Below are 9079 nucleotides of genomic sequence, written 5' to 3'. Positions count from 1 at the left end.
CTTTTACCTTATATCAGGAATAAAAAGATTTGATGATGCCCAAGACTCACACAAAAAAACCCACAAATGAATACTTCCAAATGCTGAAGTTTACCTCCCTAGGTTCAAATTTTCTGTTATTTTAGTGATATGTAACAACAAAATAAATACTATATATATATAGATTTGATGATGGCAGCTGTCTCAACAGCTGAGACTGAGGAGTCAATGTTTTTTGTACTTCACTAAAAAAGAGTGGACCACCCTGACTCTCTCTCAGACCAAAGGCCCTGCACAGGGGTGTGATGCTGAAGAACTATGCACACATGGCATTCGGGGGTATGTCTCAAAACTTTAAAAAGAAGCTCAACTAGCTGAAAGAATAGTAACAGCAAGGAAGGCAAACACCCCTGCACGTCATCCCGGCTGGCAGATGGGAAGAGAGCTTAGTCCGTGACCTTTTGGTATCAGCTTGACAAGGAAGGCAATTCCTGAGCCAGACGGAAAGATGCCAAGTACCCACCCTTCCTTCCTTCCTTCCTTCCTTCCTTCCTTCCTTCCTTCCTTCCTTCCTTTCTTCCTTCCTTCCTTTTCTATTTTATTTTGAAACAGTTCTCTCTGTGTAGCCCAGGCTGTCTTCTCAGGGAGATCCGCCTGCCTCTGCCTCCCCAGTGCTGGGGTTAAAGGCGTGGGCCACTGCTGCCTGGCAAAATGCAATTTCTTTTTCTGTAGTCTTTTCTATTTCGACCGTAATGCTTTTCAGCTCATTGAAGTTGTTCATTTTGATGTGCAAAGAGAAGTTGCCCATTGACTCCACACACACCATATACACAGTTATAATAAATGCTTTAAAAAATAATAATAAAACAAAGCCAGGCAGTGGGGCTAAAGTTACGTACCATCACACTGGGTCCTGGTTCCTCTTTTAAGATGCAGAAGCCAGCCGAGTGTTGGTGGCACATGCCTTTAGTCCCAGCACTCCGGAGGCAGAGGCAGGTGTATGTCTGTGAGTTCGAGGCCAGCCTGGTCTACAGAGCGAGTTCCAGGACAGCTAGGGCTGTTACACAGAAACCCTGTCTCGAAAAACCTAAATAAATCACTCAAGGGAGCGAGGCAGTGGTGGCTCATGCCTTTAATCCCAGCACTCCAGAGGCAGGTGGATTTCTGAGTCTGAGGCCAGCCTGGTCTGCAGAGCAAGTTCCAGGAGAGCCAGAGCTACACAGAGAAACCCTGTCTTGGGGAAAAAAAAAATGTTATATATTGAAAAAGGAACCAAACTGAAAATCTAGTAGCTTCTGGATGATGATGTGGTGCAGCCTTGGGGGGATGCAGGGGCATGTCTATCACTGCGCCCAAGTGGTCAGAGGACAGTTTGTGGGAGTGGTTTTCTCTTTCCACTGTGGGTCCCAGGGATCAGACCCAGATGGTTAGGCTTGAGTGGCAAGTGATTTTTACCCATGTCAGTAGTTTCAAAGGGACAGAAGGGTTCAAACGTGTACTTCACTCAGGTGTCCTGGGAATAGAAAGCCTCTGCAAGTGAGCTGTAATGGCTGCACCACACTGTCGGTTCCCTGACCATGGTTAAGACGACAAATTATGTCAGGCTGTGGTGGCGCACGCCTTTAAACCCAGCACTGGAGAGGCAGCGGCAGGCAGATTTCTGTAAGTTTGAGGCCAGCCTGGTCTACAGATGTAATTCCAGGACTTCCAGGGCTACGTAGAGAAACCAAAACCAAAAGAGACAGACGGATGAGAAATTATGTAGCATGTGTATTGTAACACAATGATTTTAGAAGGTGAAAAGATAGGGATGTGGGTCAGCCATGGAGAACTTGCCTGGAATCCCCCAGTGAGGGGCCAGGTGTGGCTCAGTGGTGGAGCACCTGCCTAGAATTCCCCAGTGAGGGACTGGGGTGTGGCTCAGTGGTAGAGCACCTGCCTAGAATCCCCCAGTGAGGGACTGGGGTGTGGCTCAGTGGTAGAGCACCTGCCTAGAATCCCCCAGTGAGGGACTGGGGTGTGGCTCAGTGGTAGAGCACCTGCCTAGAAACCCCCAGTGAGGGGCCGGGGTGTGGCTCAGTGGTAGAGCACCTGCCTAGAATCCCCCAGTGAGGGACTGGGGTGTGGCTCAGTGGTAGAGCACCTGCCTAGAAACCCCCAGTGAGGGGCCAGGTGTGGCTCAGTGGTAGAGCACCTGCCTAGAATCCCCCAGTGAGGGGCTGGAGTGTGACTCAGCTGTAGAGTGCCTTTCTATCATGCACAAAGACCTTGGTTTGGACACCAAATAAGTATAGCAGTTGCACACATGTGTGCATGCGCGCGCACACACACACACACACACACACACACACACACACACACACACGCAAATAAATAAAATATAACTGCAAAAAAATAAAAATAAAAAGAAGCTGGGCAGTGGTGGCTCACATCTTTTAATCCAGCACTTGAGAGGCAGAGGCAGGTGGATCTCTTTGAGTTTGAGGCCAGCCTGGTCTACACAGAGAAACCCTGTCTCAAAAAAATCAATTGACCAATCAACCAATCAATCAAAAGGAGTATGTAGCATTTGTTGGCTGAGGGGTTGGAAGTGACTTCAAGGATCATGGGCTAGCCCTTGTCAGATGAGGGTTGCTGTCAATCCCTACTCTGAGACTGGCAAATATATTCCAGATTTCGGGGGTTTTGTTTGTTTGTTTGTGACAGGATCTTGCTATGTAGCCCAGGCTGACTTTAACTCTAGATGTTCCTGCGTCAGCTTCCTGAGTGCTGGGATTGCTTGTGTATGCATGAAAATCTCTTCTCTCTCTCTCTCTCTCTCTCTCTCTCTCTCTCTCTCTCTCTCTCTCTGTGTGTGTGTGTGTGTGTGTGTGTGTGTGTGTGTGTGTTTGTCTGTCTTGTCTCTCTAGGCAGCCCTGGCTAGCCTGGAACTCATGGAGATCCTCCTGTCTCTGTTCCCCGAGCACTGGGATTAAAGGAGCACACCACCATACCTTGCTCTTTCATTTTTAGCAGAGAAAGAATTCCTGAGAGTAGGAGGAACTCCACCATCTTCCCACACTCAAGCTCTTCTCTTGGACCCCAAACACCATCAGCAAAACCCCACTGGCAGGATAAAGGCCCCTGGGAAGCTGCCTTCCTCCTGGGAACAGAGTGCACAAGGAATCTAGGGCCCCTCTCCCCAGAATCATCCTTGCTCTGTTGCTCTGGCAACCAGCACCTCCTTATCAAGCTGCAGAGAAATCCTGAAGGCCCCACCTGTTTTTCAGCTTGTGATTTAGAGCTTTGGGTGTTTTTAATTGTAGGAAGTGAAATGAACAGTGCTCGCTCCCTCTGCATGGGAAAGATAAAGCCCGAATCCGCCAGAGCGCTGTCTGCTGGGGAGAAATCTCTTTCAACTTGCGGGCGATTTTCCAGCGAGTCTCTAGTGGCATCAAGAGAGCTGGCAACACATACGATGACAAACTCTGCCATTTCAGGGGGGTCCTCTCCCCATCAGGGAAGGCTGGGTCCTGGCCAGCCAGGTACAGTTTCTGGGATGGCATTCTATCAGGCTGGGGATCTAAGACCCAGGGAGGGAGGCTAAAGGCTCCCACTTTGTGTCCCCCACCCCAATCTTTCTCCTGGCCACTCCACTTAGCATTGTAGGTCCAGAGCTTGGACAGGATGTGATGGTGCAGGTCTTTAACCCCGGCATTCAAGAGGCAGAAACAGGTGGACCTCTGTGAGTTCAAGCCCAACCTGGTCTACATAGTGAGTTCCAGCCACAGCTAAATTGTGAGACCTTGTCACAAAATGCAAAATAAAGTTGAGAGCTTCTGAGATGGCATAACGGGTAAAGCCTGATGACTTAAGTTTGACCCTCAGGACCCACATGGTGGAAGGAGAGAACTGACTTCTTTTGTCCTCTGACCTCCACACACATGCTGTGGCAGGCAAGTGCCTACACATGGACACACACACACACACACACACACACACACACACACACACACACACACACACACACATACACACACTCAACAATAACAAAAACACAGTCTGGCCCTCCCTGACACTGGTCCCTAGCTTCCTTCCATCTGGAAAACATCCCATCTGGCTCCTGGAGTGGCCTGCTTGCTGTTTGGAGTCTCGGCATCAACTCCTGTCCTCCGCTTTAGGATGTATTTGTTAGCAAAATACAGAAAGCCTAGCTCAAAGGTTTGATAGGAAGTTCAGTTGGTAGAATGCTTGCCCAACCACCTGTAACCCCCAGCTCCAAAGGATCCAGCGCCCTCTTATGGCCTCTATGGGAAACTACACTCTGTAGATCAGGCTGGCTTGGAACTCACAGAGATCCCCCTGCCTCTGCCTCCTGAGAGCATGCGCCACTACTGCCCAGCAATTTTCTTAATTAAATTAATTAAATCATTTGAAGTGGGAAGACCCACTTCTAATCTAGATATTTAATCTGGGCCACACCTTCTGCTGGTAGACTAAAGGACGTAGAAAAAGAAAGCTTGCTTTCTCTTTGCCTGCTTGCTCTGGCTCTCACTAGCACGTTCATTCCTTCATTGGCATTACAGCCTCCATCTTTGAGATTCCAGTGTATACAGACTAGCTGAGACACCCACCCTTTCGGACTGAACAACTACTGGATTCTTGGACCTTCCACTCATAGGCAGCCATTGTTGGACTAGCTGAACCACAGCCTGTAAGCCACTCTAATAAGTAAGTAACTAAGTAAATAAATAAATCTATAAGTTCTTTTCTTCTAGAGAACCGTAATACAGATATCAAGCTCACAGTAGGTGCCTAGAACAAAGTTAATTCACAGTATATAGGAGGTTTTCTGTGCTTGGTGAGTCGTGGTGATCCCACCCCAGGGGCATGTGGTTTCTCCTGGGAGGAGGGCCAGTGGGGCATTGGCACTTGTGCCTCTTGAACTGCTTTGGGTCATGGAGGTCAGTGGCTAAGTGGCTCTGAAGATGAGCAGGGCTAATCCTCCTGAGATGGGCTCATGGCTTAAGAAGATTGGAGCAAAAATCTGGACCCACAAACTCCATCTCAGATTAGATGAGAATTTCTCACAGAGGCAGGGCTATGGAGACCTCAGAGCTGACCCCTCAACCCCCCACACACACTCAGAGCTGACCCCTCACCCCCCACACTCAGAGCTGACCCCTCACATACTCAGAGATGACCCCTTGCCCCCCCATACATACAAGATTGCTTCATCCTTGCTACCAGATAGTCAAAACGGTTCTATTGAACGTGACAAGAAGGTACTGAAAAACCAAATGTGTTAGTGCAGACCTGTGATTCCAACACCCAGGAAGCAGAGACAGGAGGATTGGGTCACCCTCAGTTACATAGTGAGAGTAGTCTGGACTAAATGAGACCCTTTCTCAAAAACAAAACAAACACCTTCCCCCAAAAAGAGGGGGCTAGGTGGCGGTGGCGGTGGCGGTGACGGCGCACACCTTTAATCCCAGCACTAGGGAGGCGGAGGCAGGTGGATCTCTGTGAGTTCCAGGCCAGCCTGGTCTACAGAGACAGCTCCAGTGTAGCTATGGTTTTTACACAGAGAAACCCTATCTTGAAAAAACAAACAAACAAACAACAAGAACAAAACAAAAAGCACAAATCCAAACTAAAACAAAGCAAAAAAATGAGGCACCAGAACCTTTGAGGTCACTTCAAGGACTTCCGGGAGAAATGGCCATGCACAGCATCCTCAGGCAGTGTGGAAAGCAGGTTGTGCGTCACTGCGGGAGATGGAACGATACAGCTTATCTCTTCCTTCCTGAAGCCATGCGCCCCCCCTTGCCAGGAGTCTCCTTATCTGTCACATGGAAACATGAACTGATCTGATCAATGCACAAAATTTATTTTATTTTATTGTTTTTGAAATCGGGGTATAATTACATCACTTTCCCCTTTTCTTTCTTCCTCCCAACCCTTCCTCTCTTGTCCATCTATCTCCCTTGCTCTCTCTCAAATTCATGGCCTTGATTTCTTGATTGATTGATTGTGTGTGTGTGTGTGTGTGTGTAAGTGTGTGTGTGTGTGTGTGTGAGAGAGAGAGAGAGAGAGAGAGAGAGAGAGAGAGATACAGAGATACACACACACACAGAGTTCAGTTCACATAATGTTACTTGCATGTATATGATTTCAGTGCTTGGATAATTAATTTGTGGCCTCTTCCCTGGAAAAAGACTTCTCTTCTAGCTCCCATGTATATTTTTGTTTTCAGTACTGGAGAAGGAACCCAGGGCCACATGTGCACTAGACAAGGGCTCCCTCACTAGGAGATTCTAGGCAGGTGCTCTACCACTGAGCCACACCTACTGTGTCTTACTGAGAAAACCTAAGTAAGCACCTCACAGCTGAGCCATGCCTCCAGCCTTTAGCATTTTTAAAAACTGTGGTATAATACACATACCATGCAGTTTTTTACCTTAAACATCAAGTGCATATCAAGCAATAGTGTGGCACGGCCATCAATACTGTTCACTTCCAGAAGTTTTCTACTTCCCAAGCTGTAACCCCGTCCCTATTGAACTCTGATTCTTCCTCCCTTTCCCCACCCCTGGCACCCATCATTCTATTTTCTGTGTACATGAATTGGAGGATTCTAGGGCTCTTGGATGAGTGGAATCATTTGTCTTGTTTGTGTCTGTTTTATTTCACTTGGCAGAATGTGTCAGAATTTTAAAGGTCATCCTCAGTTACCTGGTGAGGCTAGCCTGGACTACAGGAGACCCTGCCTCAAAAAACAAACCTGAACCCTGTGCCTGAACCCTGTGAAATCATTTCAAGGCCTTCTGGGGAAAATGGCCATGCCGCTACCTCCTCAGCCTCTGTGGAAAGCTGGCTGGGCATGGTGGCGCATGCTCTTAGTCCTAGCACTCTGGAGGCAGAGGTAGGTAGATCTCTGTAAATTGGAGACCAGCCTGATCTACAAGAGCTAGTTCCAGGACAGCCTCCAAAGCCACAGAGAAACCCTGTCTCGAAAAACCAAAAAAAAAAAAAAAAAAAAAAAAAAAAGACAAGGCAGCTCACACCTGTGTGTAACTCCAGTTCTAGGGGATCCCACATCCTCTCTGGTCTCTTTAGGCACTCATGTGGCACATAAACATACATGCAGACAAAACATTAAAAAAAAATCAAAACCCTCCAAGCTGAAAAGAAATATTTTTATTTTGGTTTGTTTGTTTGTTTGTTTTTTGAGACAGGGTTTCTCTGTGTAGCTTTGGAGCCTATCCTGGAACTCACTCTGTAGACCAGGCTGTCCTCGAACTCACAGGGATCCGCCTGCCTCTGCTTCCTGAGTGCTGGAATTAAAGGCGTGCACCACCAATGCCTGGCCAAAAATATTTTTAAAAAGAAACTTTTTTCTTTTTAGTAGCTGAAGAGTATTACATCATGTACATGCACACATTTTTTGTCTTTCTTTTTTTAAAAAAACCTTTTTTTCTCTTCTTCCTCTTTTTCTTTTTTTTTAAATAATTTATTTTTATTTTATGTATGTTGGTTTTTTGCCTGTCTATGTCAGGTCCTCCAGAACTGGAGTTTCAAACACTTGTGAGCAATCACGTGGATGCTGGGAATTGAGCCTGGGTCCTCTGGAGGAGCAGTCAGTGTTCTTAACCACTGAGCCATCTCCAGCCCTGTCTCTTTCTTTTTGTGTGTATGTGTGTGTGCTTGTGTGAGTTTATGTGCTCCATATGCATGTAGGATCCTGGGGAGCAGTGAGGACCTTACAGACAGTTGTAAGTGCCCTGTGGGTACTGGGACCCACACCTATGTCCTCTGCCCAGTGCTCTTAACCACTGAGCTGCTCCTCTTGGCCCCTTGTTTTGTTTTTGAAACAAGGTCTCATGTATGGCAGACTGGCCTGGAGTTTACTATGTAGCCAAGGGTTACCTTCAATTCTGGATCTCCTTCTCCCAAGTGCTGGCTGACAGACAGTTCGCCACCACCTCAACACACAGAACCTCAAACCTTTCTCTTAAACTGTGTGCAAAGCTGCATGTCATTCTTGTCCCCTGCAGGGCCCCTGCAGAAACCTCCCAGGCCTGCAGAGCAGGTGCTGGCCCCATTCCTGGGAGAAGGATATTCTAGAAGAAAATTCAACAGCGAGCTTAGGGTGGAACCTGATGTGTGCACTGTGGGGGGTTATGTAGTTGAGTATCATGGAAGAATCAGGAGTTGGAGGCTGAGGGGACAGCCAGGGTCTGGCAAGATGGCTCGGTTTGCAAAGTGCTTGTCTTACAAGCTTGAAGACTTCAAAACAAAACAAAAAAACACCAGCAGTGGTGAGTTTGAGGCCAGCCTGGTTTAAAGATTGAGTTCCGGGACAGTCAAGGCTATACAGAGAAACCCTGTCTTGGAAAACCAAAACCCAAACCAAACAAGCATGAAGATTTGAGTTTGGTCTTATCTATCTAAGAGAGCTAGAGAGCTGGGCATGGTGGTGTGTGCTTGGGGGCCTGAGGCTCTCTGATGCTCCCTGACCAGCTTAGACTAATCAGTGAGCTTCAAGCCACTGAGAGACACCCCCCCCCTTTTTGTTGTTGTTGTTGTTGTTTGAGACAGGGTTTTCTCTGCCTAACAGTGCTGGCTGTCCTGGAACATGCTTTGTACATCAGGCTGGTCTCAAACTCACAGAAATCTACCTGCCTCTGCCTCCCCTAGTGCTGTGATTAAAGGATTGTGCCACCACTGCTCAGCTGAGAGACCTGGTCCTAGAAAAGGCAGATGACATACAAACAGAAACACCTATGGCTATATACATATATACACAGATTAAGAGAGGGTGAGAGAAGGAGAGACAGAGACAGAGAGAGCATTGCAGCCAAGGCAGGCTTCACCTCTTTCTGGAAGTTTTGGCATGGACCCTGGAGACTTCCACATGGCTCCAAAGAGCTGAGGCCTTCCTAGAGCTGGATAGGGTAGAGCTCGGAGACAGGCTGGTGACCTGGGCCACAGCAGGGTCAGCCCTCAGGAATCCCTTAGGATCCCCCTGCCTTATTCAGGTCTGACTCTGTGTTTTTTTTTGTTGTTGTTTGTTTTTGTTTTTTTAAGACAGGGTTTCTCAGCTGGGCAGTGATAGTGC

This window comes from Cricetulus griseus, chromosome 4, assembly GCF_003668045.3.
Source record: "Cricetulus griseus strain 17A/GY chromosome 4, alternate assembly CriGri-PICRH-1.0, whole genome shotgun sequence".
In the NCBI taxonomy this organism is placed as follows: domain Eukaryota; kingdom Metazoa; phylum Chordata; class Mammalia; order Rodentia; family Cricetidae; genus Cricetulus; species Cricetulus griseus.
Note: the sequence above shows the minus strand (reverse complement) of the source record.